Source organism: Petaurus breviceps, unplaced genomic scaffold (assembly GCF_028583685.1).
Source record: "Petaurus breviceps papuanus isolate PSGF00001 unplaced genomic scaffold, PetGlider_PUasm1.0 90434, whole genome shotgun sequence".
Classification (NCBI taxonomy): Eukaryota; Metazoa; Chordata; class Mammalia; order Diprotodontia; family Petauridae; genus Petaurus; species Petaurus breviceps.
In genome coordinates this window covers 1,721,107-1,741,463 of record NW_027187251.1, presented here as the reverse complement: position 1 = coordinate 1,741,463, position 20,357 = coordinate 1,721,107, and the positions used below count along the sequence as shown (strand labels likewise).

The following is a 20,357-nucleotide window of genomic DNA, read 5'->3' as shown; positions in this document are numbered from 1 at the left end:
CGAGAGGGAGGAAGGAAGGAAGGAAGGAAGGAAGGAAGGAAGGAAGGAAGGAAGGAGGGAGGTAAGGAGGGAGGAAGGGAAGGAAGGAAGGAGGGAGGGAGGGAAGGAAGGGGGGAAGGAAGGAAGGAAGGTTTTGCCTTTTTGCCTTCCTGTTCTTCCCCTCCATTGTAACCATTTTCCCTTGCCTCTTCTATATAAGATAGTTTACCCCATTCTGTCTCTCCCCATCTCCTCATATTCCTCTCTCACCTCTTAATTTCACCTTTTAAGTATCATCCCTTCCTATTAAGTTGGTCCTGTGCCCTCTATCTATGTATACCTGTAAACATATATACACACATTTACATATGTACTCATATGCCCATATACCCTCCTATATATACATTGCTTCTTTTATCTGAATGTCAAATTTTCTATTCAACTCTGGTTTTTTTTTTATCAAGAATACTTGAAAGTTCTCTATTCCACTGAATGACCATACTTTCCCCTGAAACATGATACTCAGTTTTGCTAGGTAGGTGATTCTTGGTTTTAATCCCAGCTCCTTTGCCCTCCAGAATATCATATTCCAAGCCCTTCGATCACTCAGTGTAGAAGCTGCCAGATCCTGTGTTATCCTGATTGTGTTTCCACAATATTCAAATTGTTTCTTCCTGGCTGCTTGTAATATTCTCTCCTTGATCTGGGAATTTTGGAACCTGGCTATAATATTCCTAGGAGTTTTCTTTTTGGGATCTTTTTCAGGAAGTGATCGGTAGATTCTTTCAACGTCTATTTTGCCCTCTGGTACTAAAACATCAGGGCAGTTTTCCTTGAGAATTTCCTGGAGGATGATTTCTAGGTTCTTTCTTTGATCATGGCTTTCATGTAGTCCAATAATTTTTAAATTATCTCTCCTGGATCTATTTTCTAGGTCAGTGGTTTTTCCAATGAGATATTTCACATTGCCTTCTATTCTTTCATTTGTTTGGATTTGTTTCACAGCATCTTGATTTCTCATAAAGTCACTAGCTTCCATTTGCTCCAATCTAATTCTGAAGGAATGATTCTCCTCAATGAGCTTTTGAGATTCTTTTTCCATCTGGCAAATTTGGCTTTTTAAGGCATTCTTCTCCTCACTGTCTTTTTGAGCCTATTTTGCCATTTGAGTTAGTCTATTTTTTAAGGTGTTATTTTCCTCATTAAGGCTGTTTACTCTCATTTCATAATTTTCTTGCATCGTTCTCATTTCTCTTTCCAATTTTTCCTCCACTTCTCTTATTTGCTTCTTAAGGTCCTCTATGGCCTGTAACCAGCTCGTATTTTCCTTTGAAGCTTTTGGTGCAGGAGCTCTGACTTCACTGTCTTCCTCCTGTTCCATGCTTTGATCCCTTTTTGTCCCCAAAATAGGAGTCTAATGTTGGATTGCTTTGCTTGGTTTGCCTCCTTTGCCTGCTCATTTTGCCACTCAATTACTTGACTTTGGGGCTTTTTTGCCACAGTAGGACTCTGCTACCAGACAGGGGAGCTTCATACCAAATGCTGGGGTTTTCTCAGCTGCCGAAGGTGGTGCCCTCTCTGAAGCCTCCACATGCTCTGGCAAGCTGGTCACACACCCCAGGACTTCCACACTAGACCACAATCCAGATCCAAGCAGGTTAAAGAAAGAGCGATTACCCTCAGACTGGTTGCTTGGTCCCCATACACTGTGTAGGCCAGGAGCTGAAGTTTCCATGTGGAGGTGGCTGCACGGCCATGGCTCCTCAGTGGCTTCTTGCGGGGAAGAGGCTGAAGTACTCCCAAGTACTGGATCCCAAAATCCACTGACCTCTCACTTTGTCCTTAGCATCTCCAGTGGGCAACTGGTCAGGCCCACCCTGGGGCTAAAACCTCTGGCTCCCACGGGGCTGGTGTCAGCTCCTAGAGTGCTGCATTGGTCAATTCCTGCTGGCCTGCCTGGCTATCCTCAGCAGGATGTTAGCTTCTTTGTGTCATTTTGTGGGTTCTGTAGCTCCAAAGTTTGTTCAGAGTCACCTTTTTACATGAATTGGAGGAGGTGATAGCCAGTCATGTGGAAGTCCTGTTTCTACTCCACCATCTTGACTCCGCCCCCTAAGCTACTTACCTTATAATGAAAGAATACAACTTATGCACAGAAGATACAAAAAAAAAATACAAGATGCTGCAATTCAAAAATGTTTTTCTAATGTTTTTATTCTGAACATAAACACCCCCAAATGGGCATTTCTACATACACAATAGACTGGAAGAAGAAGAAAAAAGGATTGTACATGAAACTGCAGATCTCTATTATGCACAGCTTGCTTTCCTTTGTAATTATGTAAGTTTAACCCGTAGCTGTCAAAACTGTCCTACTTGTCTGTGCTTCTTTCTGGCCTTCTGTTTTCATATCTGTATTTTCAAGAAAAGATGCCCAAATGACCCTTTTTTTTTCTGCCTATTCTCTCCCTATTCTCCTCACTCTCTTCACTCTCTCATCATATGGAAAAAGAAAAGACAGACCCTAAACACATATACAAAGTTATACAACATAATTTTAAGAGGATGAGAAAGCACTAACAATTGGGGAGCTAAGGAAAAGTATAACATAGAAGGGGTCACCCAAGTTTTACTTTAAAGGAGGAGAGATTCTAAGAGGCAAAGCTGGGGAGGGAGTGCAAATGGTTCTCAGTGTCATTCTGTTCCATTCTTTTTTTATGGGTTTGGGTTTGGTTTTTTTTTGCTTTTTGGAGGGGGGAAGGCAAGGCAATTAGGGTTAAGTGACTTGCCCAAGGTCAAACAAACTAGTAAGTATGTCAAGTGTCTGAGGCCAGATTTGAACTCAGGTCCTCCTGACCCCAGGGCCAGTGCTCTATTCACTGTGCCACCTACCTGCCCCTGGTTCCATTCATTTTATGCCTACCATACCCAGGTAAGATTGAGTACGTGACTCCTTTGTGACTTTACAGCAGAGAGCTAAACCCTTTCTGGGAGGATGATCCACCAAACATAAGGGTTGGGAATCTAAATCCCCCCAATTCAAACATGTCCTCACCCACAATAGCCATTGCTTAAACCAGAATACCAATCTCTAACCTCCCACCTCAGTTTTCAGAACTACATGTATGTGATGTTGGCCACCCTCTGCCTAATGAAGCCCTTTGCCCTACAGAGCAGGGGAAAACATTTCTATTGGACCCTTCCTGAAAACCAGTAGGAAAAAGCCTCCTGTTTCTGGAACTGCCCCCACATCTGGCCCCAACAGATGCTTCCATCCTCTCATTGTTTGCTACCTGACTGTGGTGCTGCCAACAAGAGCCCCATGGGGAGTCCAGAATGACGATTTCTGCCCCAACTCTGTCCCCACCCCTGGAGGCTCTCCTGGCTCCCTGTTATCCTCTGGTTACCTTGTCATGCATCCGTGATTAGAAAAGCTTCTCATCCAAATCATTGATAGCAAACCAGAAACATTTAAGAACCTGCTGTATACAGATAACGTATTAGGGGGCTGGGGAAGATAGAAAGTTTAGAAAAGTAAAAGTCCTTGCTTTCACAGAGCTTTTACAGTCTAGCAGAATCAAAACATCTATATAGAGTTGATACATGGAATGCTATAAAGTGCTCTCCTATCCCCACAAGCAGTAAGTGGTTTAGTGGACTGAGCACAAGGCTTAGGGCTAACAAGACCCAAGTTCAAATCTTCCTTCAGACACTTATTAGCTGTGTGATCCTGGGCAGGTCACTTAATTTCCCTCAGCTTCAGTTTATTTATAAAATAGGGATAATAATAGAACCTACTTCACAGGACTACTAGAAGAATAAAGTGGGATAATGTATGTAAAGTGTGTTGCGAACTTTAAAATGGGGCAGCTAAATGACAGAGTGTATAGAGTGCCAGGCGTAGGAAGACTCATCTTCCTGAGTTCAAATGTGGCCTCAGACATTTCCTAGCTGTGTGAGCCTGATCAAGTCACTTAATCCTGTTTGCCTCAATTTCCTCATCTACAAAATGAACTGGAGAAGGAACTGGCAAACCCTCCAGTAACTTTGCTAAGAAAACTCCAAAAGGGGTCACGAAAAATAGGAGGTGACTGAAACAACAATAAACCTTAAAGCACTGCATAAATGTTAGCTAGTAGCAGTAGCAGTAGTAGTAGTAGTAGTAGCAGTAGTAGTAGTAGTAGTGATATCCATTTTAGTGCACAATATCATTTGATATTATTTTCATTAAACACAAAATAAATGGTTATGTCAGAGGAAAAGTTATTACTTTTTAGTAAGATCAGGGAAGGTTTCCTGGAGTAAATAACTCTTAAGTTGGGCTTTGAAGGATGGGGGGAAATTCAACTACTGAAGAAGGAATAGGAAGACATTCTAGGCTAAGAAATAGAGTAACTATCAAGGTGTAAGAGAACAAGACACATTTGGAAGAGTGGGGTTCAGTTGCTTCATTTTTGCTGGAACAGAGAGTTCCAGAACATGGAGGGGAATTATAGGAGATAAGACTCCGAAGGTTGGATGGCTTCAGATTGTAAAGGGCCTTGAATGTCAGATTGAAGTAGTAGGCAATAGGAAACCACGGAAGATTTTTGAGCAAAGGAGGAGCATGATTTAGCATGTGTTAAATCTTTTCTCCCCAGGCCTTCCATACTACCTCTTGTCCCAATATTCCCATAGCTGGGGAGTTAATTTACTAATAAAATAAAGGCCATTCATTGTTTGTTTCTTTGTTTTTTTGCTTTTTGGAGGGCAATTGGGGTTAAGTGACTTGCCTAAAGTCACACAGCTAATAAGTGTGTCAAGTGTCTGAAGTTGGATTTGAACTCAGGTCATCCTGAATCCAGGGCCGGTGCTCTATTCACTGTACCACCTAGCTGCCCCAACACTGTGTATTTCTTCTTCTCTCCTTCTCTGTAACTCAAAATACAGTGACATGACTCCACCCAACCCCCACCTTTACTCCAGCCTCTTGATGAAAGGGTAGTTTTTCTCTTTGCTCAGGCCTACCTTGCTACATGTACCTTTCATCATTCATTCTCATTTCTTCCCCTTTGTTCCTTCTTTGTCTCTAACTCTTATTCTCTCCCTGTCTATCCACCAGTTCCTCTGCTGCCTACAAACATGCCCAGATCTCCCCCATCTCTAAAACACCCTCACTTGACATTATCATCTCTTCAAACCATCGCGTCCCCTTCACACAAGCAAACTCCTAGAAAAAAGCTACCTACTCTTTTTTTGTTGTTGTTTTAAAGCTATCTGCTATTGCTGTTCCATATCTCTTACTTCTTACCCTCTTCTAATCTAACTTCTCATCATTTTCAGTGGCATGCTGGTAAATGTTTAACAACCAGCCTTCTAAAACCAAAAATTATGCCTGACATGCTTTGAAGTTTAATCTGCATTATTAACATTTCCCCATCACTTTCTTAAGTCTAGACACTCAACAAAACAATAAAATCAAGCTCTGATTTTGTGAGCCTTTGCTAATTTCTGAAGCATAAAATGCTCACACTGAAAATTTAACGATCAGCTTTCAAAACTATTTAAGATGATTCCATCACACTAGTACAAACTGATCCGGTTCTCTCCAAAGTTACCAAAGACCATTTAGTTGTCAGATCTTAGAATTTTTTTTTTCTCAAGTCTTTACCCTTCTTGATCTCTCTGAGGCACTTGATAGTGTTAACTTCCCTCTCATCCTGGATCCTCCCTCCTCTTTAGGTTTTTGTGAAACTGCTTTTCTTTTCTGCTTATTCTTCTGTCTGTCTGATATTCCTTCTCAACTGCTGAAATATCCATACCGTCCCCTCACCTTTTTGTCCTGGGCCTTCTTCTCTCCTTACATATGCTCTCTCAGTGAGCTCACTAGTTCCAATGGTTTTAATTATTGTCTCTAGGAAGATGATTCCAAGATCAGTATATCCAGATGGTCTTTCTCCTAACTGCTACTGCCTCCTTATCGGATATTTCAGATTGGGTGTCTCATAGGTAATCTCAAACTCACCATGTCCGAAAGAGAATCCACTATCTTTTCCTTGAGACTCCCCCCTCACTTCCAGGCCCCACCCCGCTCCTGTCCAAACTTCCCTGTTTCTGTCAAGGACACCGTTATATTCTCAGAATCATCCCTGGTTCTTCCTTACCCCATGTGTCCAGTCAGTCGCTAAGCCTTATCAACACTCCTACCATATTTCTTGAATCTGCACCCTTCTCTTCCCTTACTTGGCACCATCCTCATCCAGATCCTTGTTCCCAGACTATTTCAATAGCTTCCTAATTGGTTTCCCTGTCTCAAGTCTCCCCTATCTCCATTCCATCCAATACAGAGCTGCCAAAAGGATAGCCCTAAAACAGAACTCTCACCGAGATCACTCCCTTTCTTAATAAACTCCAGTGGGATCCAATTGCCCCTAGGACAAAATACAAATTCCTCTGTTTGGCATTTAAAGCCCTTCGCCAGCTGGCTCCAGTCTACCTTTCCAGACAAATTATATATTACTTGCCTTCACACACTGGACTTCTTGCTGTTTCTCACACAATCTTCCTTCTTCTGTCTCAGCATTGGCCTTTGTACTGTGTGCTATGATGCACTCTTTCCTCACACCTCCCCTTCTCAGAATCCTTGGTTTTCTTCAAAGCTCAGTGCAAATGTCACCTTCTATGAAGTCTTTCCTGATTTCCCAGGCTGCTGGCACCCTGCCCCAATTACCTTGTACTTTATATATCTATATGTAGATAGATAGATATAGTTACAGCTATAGAACTATACATAAATAGTTGGGGCAGCTAGGTGACTTAGAAGGTAGAATAACAGGCCTGGGGTCAAGAAGACCTGAGTTAAAATCTGAGCTCAGACACTTACTATCTGTGTGACCCTGGTGAAGTCACTTAACTTGTGTTTGCCTCAGTTTCTTTATCTGTAAAATGAGCTAGAGAAGAAAAGACAAACCACTCCAGGATCTGTGCCAAGAAAACCCAGATGGGGTCACAATGTGTAGGACACAACTGAAAGGACCCAACAACAACAAAATATAGATATCTATCTATATAGTGACTTTATGTATACACACACACATATAAAGTGACATATATAAACACCAAAGTGCCATATGTATTTTATATATTTATATATCTAAACCACTACAGATTAGAGATATGCAAATTAAAACAACTGTGAGGTGGTACCTCTTACCTATCAGATTGGTTAATATGATGGAAAAGGAAAATGACAAATGTTGGAGGGGACATGGAAAAACTGGTATACTGATATACCCTTGGATGAGTTGTAAACTGGTCCAACCATTTTGGAGATCAATTTGGAACTATGTTCAAAGGGCTACAAAATTGTGCAAAGCCTGTAACCCATCAGTATCATTACTAGGTCTGTATGCCAAAGAGCAGAGAAAAAGGAAAAGGGCCAATAGGTACAAAAATATTTCTAGTGGCTCTTTTTATGGCTGTAAATAATTAGAAATATATGTATATATGAATATATATACATATATACATAAAATGATATATATTTTCATATATTTATATAGAGTAACATATTTTATACATATAAAATCACTATATGAATAGAGAAGTATATCTTGTTGGTGCATATATGTGTATGTTGTCTCCCTCCAATGGAATATGAACTCCCTGAGATCAGAGATTGTTTCATTTTTGCCTTTGTTCTTCAGGGCCTAGTACGTAGTAGGCTTAAGGATGGATTGAAAATTATTCTGGTTTGGGGGATAAGAACGCACTATTTGACAAAAACTGCTGGGAAAACTGAAACATAGTATGGCAGAAATTGGGCTTAGACCAATATCTAACACCGAACACCAAAATAAAGTCGAAATGGGTGCATGATCTAGGTATAAAGGCTGATACTGTAAGCAATCTGGGAGAGCAAGGGTTAGTTTATATGTCAGATCTATGGAGAGGGGAAGACTTCATGATGAAACAAGAGTTAGAGAGGGTTATAAAATGCAAAACAGATAATTTTGATTATATTAAATTGAAAAGCTTCTGTACAAATAAAGCCAATGTTACCAAGATTAAGAGGGAAGGGGAAAATTGGGAAAGAATTTTTACAACCAGTGTCTCTGATAAAGGCCTCATTTCTAAAATATCAAAGAATTGTGTCAAATCTATAAGAATACAAGCCACTCCTCAGTTGATAAATGGTCAAAGGATATGAACAGGCAGTTTTCAGAAGATGAAATTAAAGATATCTATAAACATATGAAAAAATGTTCTAAATCACTATTGATTAGAGAAATGCAAATCAAAACATCTCATTGGCCAGATTGGCTAAGATGACAAAACAGGAAAATGATAAGTGCTGGAGAGGATGGGAAAAATTGGAACACTAATGCATTGTTGATGGAGTGGTGACTGATCCAGCCATTCTGGAGAGCAATCTGGAACTATGCCCAAAGGGCTATAAATAAGTGCATTCCCTTTGACCCAGCAATACCACTTCTAGGGTTATATCCCAAAGAGATCAGAGAAGTGGGAGGAGAACCCATATGTACAAAAATATTTATAGTGGCTCCTTTTGTGGTGGCAAAGAATTGGAAATCAAGGGGATGCCCATCAATTGGGGAATGGCTGAACCAGTTGTGGTATATGAATATAAGGGAATACTATTGTGCTATAAGAAATGAGGAGCAGACAGACTTCATAATAACCTGGAGAGACGTATATAAACTGATGCTGAGTGAGAAGAGCAGAACCAGGAGAAATCTGTACACAATCACAGACACAACATATGTGTGATGACTAACTTCAATAGACTGGGCTCCTCTCAGCAATGTAAGGTTATACGACAACTCCAAAAGATTCATGATCCAAAGAGATAGCCACATCCAGAGAAAGAGCTGCAGACTCTGAATGCAGACTGAGACAAACTACTTAATCTGTTTCTTTTTCTTGTTTTGTTTCCTCTTTCCCACTGATCATTCCACCAGTTATAATCCTTCTTTACAACCTGACTAATAATTAATATGAAGATATTTGTAGATCCTATATTCAAGTGCATGCCACCATGATGAGGAGGAAGAGAGGGAAGGGAAGAAAATTTGAAACTCAAGGGACTGTGGAACTGAATGTTGTAAACTAAAAGTAAATAAACAAACCAATTTAATTAAAAAAAAAAAAGAAAATTATCTGACAACAGTCTACAGGATAGATTGAAGTTCAGGAGAAAGTAGAGGCAGAAAAACTCACAGGGGCATTACTGTAGCTGTCCAGACTAGTAGACATGTACGAGAAAGAAATATACCAGAATGGCAGCAGAAGAGAGGAGTGGTCAGTCAGTCAATAAGCATTTATTCAGTGCCTACTCTGTGCCAGGGAACAGAGACATAAGAGGAGTCACCAAGACAGACTGGCAGAATTTGGTAACTAATTGGATAAATGGTGGGCAGGGAAAAGTCAGACTTCACCCCAAGCCTGAGCTCTAAGGCTGCTTACAAGGCACTTTTTGCCGATCCCCAAGGCAGTGCCAGGTCTGCCATCTATGCGCCTTGTCAGGTAGGTCTAGATGAAAGAGTATGATGGCTCAGGGTGACAACTCAAAGTAATACACCAGGAGATCAGAAGCACCATCTTCCTCTAATGAGGGTATGATGAGAAATCATGTAAAGCCTGAAGCTCCAGCAGCACTAGTGCTCTGAGGCCTGGGGCTGTGAGTCTGGATGCTGACCCCTGTACATGGCCCCACAAAGCCACTAGCTGAGTTCTTTCCTGTATACAGCCAAAGGGAGTTAAGCCTGGCAATATGCCCCCAGGGAATCCAGGGTGACTAGGCAGAATGCAGGAAAGAGCCTCCCCTAAAACTGTAAGAGTGTCTCCTCACGTCCACAGACAAGATTCCTTCTTTGACGGGGTTGCTGGTTTGTCTTGTCCAGAGACTTATTAGCAATAGTTCTCTCAGATCCTCCTCCTCTCCCTCCCGTTACCATCCCCTAAACCTCTCCCCATTCATGCCTTCTACTCTGGCTCTTTAGGCCTCTTTGTTAATGAGGATCTCTGTTTCATAAGCTTCTTTTGATGAGTATTTTTAACAAGCCTCTCCCTCCCCAGCTAGGCGCCTAAACCCAGCAAAGCCAGACCCTTATCCCAGCCAAAATGCAGCTAAGGATGAAAAGGTTTATCTTCTTTCCTATTTATTATAGTTCTGAAATTCTTGCTGAACAGGCAGTCATGTTTCTTTGAGGGAAGAAATAGGATGAGGATGGATTCCCCTTGGATGGAACAATCAGCCCCACAATAAGAGGGGCTCTGCTTCCTCTCTGTCCCCATGGAAAAAGCCAAACATGATAGTTTCCTTTCAAGGTCCATGTGTCCCCCATTTTCTGGGCCCAACTCTGGAACTAGAATTTGAGGGGCAGGGAGGGAGGAGGCAAAGAAAGCAATTTTAGACACTTCCTTCCAAGGTTGCATAGACATTTGGTGAATACTGTCCAGGCTGTTTTTATTATGATTACTGTTACAGAACCCTTGGGGATTCACAGACCTATTAGGTGGAACAGAGGAAGCAGAGACAGAAGAGGCAAAGGTCACAAGCAGCTCCCTACCTGCTTGTAAAAGAAGAATTAATGGTTACCTTGCTCTGTATTTGGAAAGTGAATGGGTAAAAGGTGGGGTGGGTAAGTACAGTGAAGGGTGAGTGATTCATTGCAGTCTTCATCTCCCCTGTGAAGTTCTCCATATGCACATCATAGGAACACAGACCCAGAGCCAGGAGACATCTTGGAGATGATGTAGTTCAATTCTTCCATTTTACAGAAGAGACCCAAGAAGAAATCCAGAACTCTGGAATCATAAACTCCCAGAGTTAGAAGAGAATCTCAGAAATCATCTAATTCAATCTCTCAACCAGTACAGGAATCTCTGCTATAAGACTCTTAATGAGCAATCATGTAATCTCTACTTGAAGACTTCCAGAAATAGCAATTCACCTCTTTGCAAAGTCATCTTTTCCATTTATAGACAATTCTATTCATGATAAATTTATCCCCACAGTCTCAGAGTTGGATGGGACTTCACAAGTTTTCATACCCAAACAAGAATCCCTGCTAAAATATCTTTGACAAGTGGTTATCCAGTGTCCCCATGAAAACCTCAAAGTGAAAAAAATCCCACTACTTTCTGGGGTAACCCATTGTACTTTAAGGCAACTCTAACTGTTCTGAAGCCTTTTGTATTGAGGGGAACTCAATCCTTCCTTGTCATTTCTATCCATTGTTCTAAGTTCAGCCTTCTAGGTCTAGGCTAGAGAATGTCTCCCAAACACTTCAAGATAGTTATCATAATTGTAATTCTCTTCTCCACAATAAACATATGGAGCTAAGAATTACATCTGTGTTAACTTCCAACAAACTGTTTGCTACATCAAGGTTAGTGGTACCACCGCACTTGAACCCTAACTTCACAGTCCCTGAAGTGCTTATAAAAGTAGAAATGGCATTAAGAAAGCAAAGACAGAAAAAGCAACCATATTGAATCAAATATATAAAAGAGACCCATTTTGGAGGTTGTATCGAGGGACCAAACTGCAAGCTATTTAAAAGGAGGGAAAGATACCAAAGGAAAAAAATTTCATGTCTTATTGATAACAAAACATGGAGATCATGGAAAGATGAACAACTACTGACCCATGTGCCCCACTCTTCCCTTACACAAAGGCTTTATGAGATTCTTCTACATACAAATTGATAGTATCCTCAATAAGGGTATTTTAGTAAGGAACCAAAAGGCTTTCACAAATGAGATTCAACAATGGACAGAATTTTTTGCCATCTCATAATTGGACTGAAAGATGTAGAGAATACCTTACCTCATTGTGATTTTTGTTTGTTGATAATGAAAAAACTTTCAGTTTAATAAAACAAAACACCACCCTCCAGGCTCTTTTACAGCAAGGTATCTCGTATCTATTTGTCAAGATTCTTTGGAATATGTAACAACAGAATGACCTTCTGACAATAAATGTCAAATGAGCCACAAAAAAAAAAAAGGAAGATGTATGCTCACCAGAAGCATTCAACACTGTGAATCAAGGGGATCTAGATTAGTTTCCAGGTCAAAGAGGGATTCCCAGTGGATGTTAATGTCTCCTGGATACTCCTGTTTATATGTAGTATTGTGTTGATTGCATGAAGCCTAAGATAATGAAGAGTCTTCTGGAAGACACTCAAAGGAGCCTGACCCATCCCTCCACACAAGAATGACCAAATGGATGAAGACTCTCCATTGTCCAGATTTCAAGATGCTTCTGAATGGACAACAGACAGAGCTTGTCTATTGGGTTGTGTTTATCTGGGACAGACAATACAGAGACAAGGAGGCAGACCCAGAGTTGAAAAGGAGGAAGAAAGGTTGCTTTGCCCTCAGGAAATTGCAGAGCATTTTTAATAATAGCTTGCATTTATGTAACACTTGGAGGTTTACAAAGCACTTCACATATATCTCATTGGATCTTCACAACAACCCTGTGAGATAAGTGCTATTATTATCCCTGTTTTATAGATGAGGAAACCTAGCCTGGAAGAGCTTAAGTGATTTGTTTAGGATTACACAGCTAGTAAGTGTCTGAGAGAAGACTTGAACTGGCGTCTTCCCGACTCCATGATCAATGCTCCATCCTTTGCCACCTAAATGACTACTGGGCCCAAGCTTCCTAAGATGGCAAAGGTCTATCTGATCAATAAAATACCTTGCCAGTGTTGCTGAAATCTGCAACACCCTGCCTCTGAAGGACCAAATATATGCATCACACAGAGGGCAGTGGGAATGTACCGTGAGTAGGTGGGTGTGAGTAGGCTGTAGCATATCACCAGTGATGGACTGTGAAGAAGAATGGAAATAAAAGATATTATCATAGAATTGTATGACAAAAATAGAAGATGGACTGGAAAAGTGTTAAGAGAAATGGAAGAAGGTAAATGGCCTAGATGTGCTAGTGATGTTCATTGACTTTGGAAGAAATCAAGAGAGGCCTCCAGGGCACTGGATGGATCCTCTGTGGTGAAGTTTTACAAAGACATGGGTGAGAGTTGTACAGGAAGGGCAAGCATGATTGGATGTTGATTTCCTGAATTTATGAGCTTGTAGATCTATTTGAGTAACTTCTATCCACTGGTCTTAGTTATGCCCTCAGGAACAACATGGACTAAGTCTGTTACCCTTCCACGTGACAACCCTTCAAACTTTTAAAATAATAACTCTCATTCATATAGCATTTTAACATTTATAAAAGGCTTTTCTCATATCAGCCCTGTGAGTTGGAAATGCAAGTATTCTTGTCCCCATTTTATGGATCAAGAAACTAAATCTCCAAGACAGTACATGATCCCATAGCTATTAAGTGTCAGAACTAAGATTTTAACCCAGGATTCCCAATACCAGGTTCAGTGTGCTTTGCATCATGCCACCTTGCCCCTCCAATTTAAAGAGGATGATATCTTCCTCATACAACCACAAAATTATCTTCTCTAAATTAAATATTTCCATTTCTTTCAACCTTTAACTTACTGGTATTTCAAAGACTGGAGGATCTGTTCTTTTACAGGTATGGGTATTCTCTCCACCAAAAAAGAGCATCACGCTTCCTGGCATTTAGCAAATGGCCTTTGTGAACTGCTATGACGGAAAATTTCCTTCCTTTGTAATTAATGTAGTGATAAGCCTGTCCAAACTTAGCTAGGTTAGTTCTCTAACAGACATAATCTATCCATGGGCTCATTCTCCAGATTTTGCCAACATTACAGGACTCATCTTTACAGGATGTATTCCATGACATAGCCTCTGAGAACTTAGGGATATGTCATTATGTCATTATGATGCATTAGCATAGGACTTGTCAAAGCCTCTTTCAAAATGTGATGCCCAGGATTGAAACCAATATTCCAGATGTGGTCTACCCAACCTGGAGTTCAGTTGGGACCATTGACTTTCTTGTCCTAGATGCTATAAGCCTATTCTCTAGCCATCTCCGGCATCCCCTGAGTTCATGTGCATGTGCACACAAACACACATACCCATACATATAATCATGGCTAAATACAATAGAAACATCAACAAGTATACCATTTGTAGCAATTACACAAAGTTAAGTATATATAAACTAAAGACAACCCTGACTAAGGGTCACTGTATGGAAGAACAATTAGCAAATTCATGAAGCAGTTTAAGTTTACCTTTCTCTGTTCAGAACACATCCTATGTTTAATATTGTTGTTGTCCTTTGTACTGGAAGAGGGCGAATGACACCACAATCTAGTGTCAGGATACGGTGTGTCTGACTGAGACTGATCAATCCAATGTGAGTGTAGAAGACTCTTCCACTGGTGGGACACAAATAGTCCATTAGAACATTTGGGATGGAGATGTCTCTAAGCTTTGTACATCCCACATTTCCCTTGTTCTAGTGTGATTCTGCTTTGCTCGTGGAGCACAGTGCCTTCTATGACACGGGCACACGATGTTGGATGGCCTTGTGCCAGTGATTCCCGTATCTCAAATAAATACTAAAGTTCTTCAGAGATACCTTGAGAGTGTCCTTGTGAGCACTTGCCTTGTGTGAGGTCTCCATAAAATTGTCTTTTAAGTAATTGTACATTTAGCATTTGAACAACGGGACCAGTCCATCAGACTTATGCTCTCTGCAATAGAGTTTGAGCGTTCGGCAGTTCAATTCTAGAGAGGACCTCGGGGTCTGGTACCTTATCTTGCCAGGTGATCTTCAGAATCTTCCTGAGACAATTCAAATGGAAGTGATTCAGTTTCCTGCTCTGGCCCTGGTAGACTTTCCAGGTTTCACAGGCATACAGCAATGAGGTCGGCCCTATGGCTCCTCAGTTTGGTCGTCAAACACCTCTTCTCTCCCACACTTTACTTCGGAGCCTGAGCTACCTCTGGCAATGCTTGAATCAACCTCATCATCTCTGTGTACATCCCTGGAAAGTACACTGCCAAGGTAAGTGAACATATCCACAGTATCCAAAATTTCTCCATTCACTGTAACCAAAGGCTCCTTGTCTTTCTTAATTACTCTCCCTGATAAATGAAAGTGTTGGGCTGGGCCTAGATTCCTAGAATGAACTTAAAGCTTGCAAATAAAAACCTAAGTATAGAAACACAGAGGCATTTATTTTCATCTACAAATTGGATATAATTAAAGTAGACTTTGATTAAACAAATAATTGCATTCAGATCCTAATCCTTGCCATAGATGATGCTTCATAATATATGTTCCAATATATAGTAGGATTATAATTTAGTATATTAGATATGATATTATGGTATAGTATCATAATATATTAATATAATATAATATAGTATATTCTATACTCTAGTAGTATTATATACTTAGATATATTTTTCTAAGTAATGTCCTCTTTTCACGGGTGTGTTCTGTCTCTTTTATTAGGCCCAACACCCAAGGACAGGAGCCATATCTCCTTCTATATCTCTCTACCCCTTTGTACAGGGCTCTGCATACAATGACTTTTCACTCCATGGTATTGATCTGAATCACCATGAGCAGAAGATAAAGATAAACTTGCTAGCTGACGCTGGAAGGGTAAAGGCATCTTCAAATCCCCACTGAGAAACACCTGTTCCAAAAGCAAAACCAAAACCTTTTAGGGGGAAAAAATAGTTGTGAAATTGTTTATCATTCATTAATACCTACCACAGGTAGTGATTAAATTTTGGATTGTTTAGATGAAGGAATTTGGGAATGAGGAACAAAATCAGTAGGAAAAGGTAAGCTAGGATATCAAGGTGATAGGTGATAAGACAGCCTCAGAGAGGGCGGCAGTGGGCATTCTTTCAAAACTGAGGAAGGGATCCATTTGTCCAAAGTGTTGGTCTGCAATCTTCAACTAAGGCACTTGGGATTTTGCCATTTGAAGCCAATCCGCAAATGCCAGCAGGTCCAGAACACTATCCCCATTGTCCAAGGTCAGAAGTCTGGTAAACTGAAATGCTGTAACAGGGATATGATGAATAGGCCTCTACTAAGAACCCCCAAAGGGGGGTGCAAAGCAGATATTCTCCTCCCAACGCCCCTCTCATGCTAAGGATAAAGAGGTCAATGTGTATGTACATGTTTATGTGCATATATGTGTTGGGATGAAGAGTCAAAGGGGAATAGGAATATATAGTTGGTGGTAAAGGGGAGGATGGCAGCCAGGTGCCCCAGTGGATAGAGCACAGGCCTGGAGTCAGGAAAACTCGTCTTCCTGAGTTCATATCTGGCCTCAGACACTTACTGTGTGATCTTGGTCAGGTCATGTTGGCCTCTGTTTCCTCATCTGTAAAATGAGCTGGAGAAGGAAATGTCAAGCCACTCCAATGTCTTTGCCAAGAAAATTCCAAGTGGAGTCCCAAAGAGTCAAGACCTGATTAGAAAAGATTAAACAACAAAAAAGGGGAGGAAGCAATGCTGAAATTAGTGCCCCAGCAGAAAGAGCTAATTAGGCCTCTGTCCAGCTATGACATTAGACCATGAGCTCATTCACAGCAGAGACTGTTGTTTTGTCTTTCTGTATCACTTAGCACAAAGCCTGGCACACAGTAAGGGCTTAATCAATGCTTGTTTGACAAACATTCAAAGCACAGCTTCACCTCCTGACTCATTGATACTATGAATGGTGGAAAGGTTAGAAGGTAGCCCAGTGCCATCCAACAAGCATCCCAACATATATGAATATAAACATAAATTCACAATACATTATAATAATATGGTATGATATGAATATTCCAATGACTATATTATTAATATTGACTCAGATTAATATATTGCCCTTTGGACCAGTCTCTTTCAAGGCCCAGTAACCCCAGGTTCTTTTGCTTCACCAAAATTGCTTTGTTCTTCACCCCCAAAATGTCTGTTGACCTCTGAATCCACAGGAAAAATGAAAGATGAGATGCCCACTCTACTAATTCCATTGAAGATCAAAGAGGGACATCCTTATGCTCAAGGCAAGGCAGGAGCAAATAATTAGGAAGAGGGAAAAGAAATATGGGGCAGAGGAAGGATAGTGACTTCCAAAGCTTGTAAAGTTTTGGCCATAGGACAATTTGCATAATTGCTATCTTAGAGAAAAGTTCATGCATCTGTCTATAATCTCCTGGTGTACTTGGAAATAACTTGGTTTTCTCTCAAGTCTCATTCCTTGGCTTTCCATGTCACTTGTTCTTCAAGTCAATAAATAAGCTTTTATTGAGCTAAAGAGAGAGATTCTCAGGGAATGTACCCAAGAAGACTAAGAGGCCCTCCTTAGTGTTCTGTCTTCTTGAAGCACTACTGCACAAGGAGGAAAAGGCCACCTGTATCTCTGGACTGCAGGGCTCTGGGTTAGGAGAATTTCACTTTATCTCCTCAGGCCTCAGGCTTCAAGCTGCACAGAATGATGGACCAAGGAGTTCCTTTGTTTCCTCCCCTCCCCAACCAGGCAGCTACCAGAAAAATACTGAGCACAGCTGCCCAGCCAGAGCAAATACTGCCGGGCTCCTCCTGGCTGAGTCATCATTCCCTGAGATAGCCATTTCTATCACTGAATTGTGTTGAGGCCTCAGAAAGGGCCAGGGGGGTTTATGTGCACGTGTTGGGGGAGGGACACTGGGCTGGGCAGGTCCCTCCAAGACCTAAAAGCCACTAGACCCCATCCCCTGCTATTAACTTTCTCCTGGTCTAGATGGATATCCTCCTGCCTGGTCACTGGCCCGCGGGCAAAAATAGGGCAGCGAGGATCCTCTCAAACTCGGCTGGGGACGGTAGGATGCCCTAGTTTCGCTGCTGTTTCTTTTCTAGATGGAGGTGGGTGGGGATGGGGCCTCTGTTTTCCAAGAACCCAGAGCAGGGTTAAGGGCAATAGAGACTTCTTTGGTCTGAGAAATGGCTAGATGCACTGGATGATGGAAAGGTGGGGAGAAGAGAAGGTGCAGTAATTACATGGCCTGAGCTCTCAACAGTGCCGGGGAGATGAGGCTTTGCATTGGGAGTCACTATAATTATATCTTGGATGGAAATAGTAATAATAACAATAATTCCCTGGTACATGTTACCACTAGAGTAAGGCTGTTTGGGAGCCAAAGGAGGGTGGGAAGAAAGAAATAATCACCTTTTCTTTCACATCATTCCATGGCATTACCAAATAGTCATTTCTGGCACAAAACCTTCAGTGTTCTCCTCATGACAAACAAGGCCTGTAGGAAGGAAATAAACTTCATAATCTGTCAGTCAGTCTCATGGACTAAGTAAGCATCCACTAAAGGGACAGAGCACAGATCTGGGTTCTAGGGAAAGAAAAGACAGTGTTTTATATATATGCAAAGAATATATTCCTGACCATCAAAAAAGGATATGATTCTCTAATAACTGTCATTTTTACGGTGCCTTAAGGTTTGCAAAGCATTTTACAAAGGACTTTTAAGTTTTGGTCCTCATAATAAACCTTGAAGTAGGTGCTATCATCTCTATTTTACAAATGGAGAAACTTAGACTGAGAAGTTAAGTGACTTGTCCAGGATAATATATGGTACATGTGTAAAACCAATTTACCATTGCATATGCTTAGGGACAGCTAGATGGCCCAGGGGTACTGGGCCTGGAGTCAGGAAGACCTGAGTTCAAATGTGACCTCAGACACTCTCTAGCTGTGTGACCCTGGGCAAGTCACTTGACCTCTGTTTGCCTTAATCTACTGTAGAAAGAAACGGTAAACTACTCCAGTTTCTTTGCCAAGAAAACAGTGATGGGCACCAGAGGGCCAAGAAGAATCAGACGTGACTGAACAACAAATGCTTGTTAGGGTTGATTCTACACTAATAAGATTTATATTTATCAATGCATGCAATCAAAAGTTATTGACTGTTCAACAATACAATCATCCCCACTAGGAACAAACCACAATCTGATTCCCAGAGTTCTCAGTAAGCATCTCTTATTCCCAGTACTAATCCAGCCAGAAGCCACACATCTCCCTCCAAGGTGGCATTCTGGCAAGTCTCCATCAATCTGCTCTGCTCCCAAGTGAACACTCGGTACTTGAATTCCTGAGGGCAGGAACTCAGCACTCTGTCCTCGTCAGGAACCAGGAACAAGTTGATACCTGGAGTCTGGTAGGTTTTTATGGTTCAGGTTAAAGAAAAGGATGAGAATAAGCATTTCTGTGGAACCGACTCTGTGCCAGGTGCTTCGCTAAGCACTTTTTACAATTATTACCTCATTTGATCTTCACAACAACCTCAGTGTGCAGGTGCTATTATTATCTCTACTTTTTACAGGTGGAGAAACTGAGGCAAATGGAGGTTGAGTGACTTGCCTAGGCCCGAAAAACTAGAAAATGTCTGGGGCTGGATCTGAACTCGGGTCTTCCTGATTCCAACTTCAGAGCTCTATTCACCTAGCTGCCTCTAGTAGCAGCAATATCTACACTCTCTCTCCTGATCTCCTTGGGCAAGCTAGCTGACTAGCTGTAGCCATGAAGAATAAAGCTAAATTGCCCCAGGTAGGCTCCAGCTCCTGGCCTTTATCTAACTCTAATCAAATAAAATAAGAGGTCTTACCCTATGGAGAAACAAGTAAAGAATTAGGAGACAAGTTCTTAGCAATTCCTTCTATAGAAGGAAGCTGGCCACCAAACCCTTGTCTTAACCCAGCATGAATAGATAACAAAATAGAATCAATCCCAGGTTATCCCTGGGGAAGTTGAGGCCTATGATCATCTGTCTAAGATCACAAAGGTCAGCAGTTAAACTGGGGGAGGGGTAAGAAGATGATCTAGGGAACACAGTCCCTTGTAACCAGACTATGCCCCTAACAAGACCTAGCAAACACTAGCATCTGTAAACTCAGAAACAAATGCCTATGTAGGTGCTGGGTAAATTCCCTAACATCTGGCCCAGTTCATTAACCACCCTCCTTCATCCCTACCTCTTACCTTCCAGAGCTTATCTGAGAGTAAAGACCCTTTCTTCCTGTGTCATCACTCAAACAAAGGGGTTTCAGGTGATCGGGGAAACTGGTGCTTAGCAAAACCCAGGATTTTCTGAATGTGGATAGATGCTAAAAGGGAGTATATTTTAATAGAACCTGTTATAAACTGGTTCTCCAAGGTGTCCACAGGGTTAAGATTAGGATTTCATCGTAGACTAGCTCCAGTGCCAGGGCTGGGTGCAGGAATTCTGAGCTAATAGGGCCTCAGAAATAATTATAGGGCATATCAACATGTATAAGCAGAGCCCATGGGCTGATGTGTAGGAGGAGGAGACCTCTGCCTCTCCTTCAGGCTTTCTGCCAATGTCAAACGGGGCTGTCTGGGCCCTGACCTAGGGGGAAGTTCACCTCACTTTCCCTGTTCCATGAGAGA

The 20,357-nt window shown here is 41.4% G+C and overlaps 1 long non-coding RNA gene across 2 annotated transcripts in view; it reads right to left on the bottom strand.

Moving 5' to 3' along the window:
* Positions 1-20,087, bottom strand: part of LOC138177550 (uncharacterized) — a 22,829-nt gene extending 2,742 nt beyond the window's left edge. The window contains exons 1-5 of one of the 2 annotated variants that reach the window (XR_011172547.1): positions 19,929-20,087; positions 18,108-18,192; positions 16,254-16,382; positions 14,175-14,321; positions 10,580-10,788 (exon numbers count right to left, since the gene is read on the bottom strand). This is a non-coding gene — a long non-coding RNA (uncharacterized lncRNA). The remainder of the gene's footprint in view (positions 1-10,579; positions 10,789-14,174; positions 14,322-16,253; positions 16,383-18,107; positions 18,193-19,928) is intronic. The other variant, XR_011172546.1, reaches the window with a different exon arrangement.
* Between the last annotated feature and the right edge of the window lie 270 nt (positions 20,088-20,357).